General features: G+C 51.6%; 1 non-coding gene across 1 annotated transcript; it reads right to left on the bottom strand.

Annotated features, from left to right (window-relative positions):
• Positions 1–421: 421 nt before the first annotated feature.
• On the bottom strand, positions 422–494 carry Trnak-cuu. Its single transcript has one exon. It is a non-coding gene; the product is annotated as a tRNA-Lys (tRNA).
• Positions 495–734: the final 240 nt, after the last annotated feature.

The following is a 734-nucleotide window of genomic DNA, read 5'->3' as shown; positions in this document are numbered from 1 at the left end:
TTTTCTCATTCCTCTCTTTATCCCCAAATATTACTTCCTGTACTTTCTTTAGGTTTCATTTGTTGTATATAATTGTTTTAGGCTGTTTATGTCAATGAAAGTCTTTCTCCTATTTTTTACACTATTAAGTTTTAATCCTCCTTTAGACTAAAAGGTGAATTGTAGGGAGACACTGTAGCCCTGCCTCCTAATAGCCGGGACAGGTGTGCCGGGACACGCCAGTGAGGGTGTGGTGAGGGGAGGTCTAAAGGTGACTCGGGGAGGATTCTTAAGGGATGGTGGACACGTGTATACCCCTTCTTCCTTCTCTCTGGCCTGGTTGCCTTGCTGCCCCTGGCACGCTTTGGCTTGCGCTTGGCTGGTGTTTATCTGAATAAAGAAACCTTAGCCTTACTGACTGCAGATACATCTCTTCACTTGGCGCCCAACGTGGGGCTCGAACCCATGACCCTGAGATTAAGAGTCTCATGCTCTACCAACTGAGCTAGCTGGGCCGATGGCAAGGCCAGCAGGGACGGTGGGAGCCGACCACCGGACCACAAGCCCTGAGTCGGTAGATGGGGCTGTGCGGCACCTGAGAAGAGGAGCAGTGGCGCAGAGGCAGTTATGGGCAGGAAGGACCAGGGAGCTTAACTCACTGTTTAACGGCCATGAGTTTTCCACAGTCCAGCACAGAGCCCCAGCAGGCATGCTAGCCACGCGGGTCGTGGGTGTTCAGTTGGGCGTCAGGTGAA

Source organism: Cricetulus griseus, chromosome 2, assembly GCF_003668045.3.
Source record: "Cricetulus griseus strain 17A/GY chromosome 2, alternate assembly CriGri-PICRH-1.0, whole genome shotgun sequence".
Taxonomy (NCBI): domain Eukaryota; kingdom Metazoa; phylum Chordata; class Mammalia; order Rodentia; family Cricetidae; genus Cricetulus; species Cricetulus griseus.
Note: the sequence above shows the minus strand (reverse complement) of the source record. Positions and strands in the feature narration are given on the sequence as shown.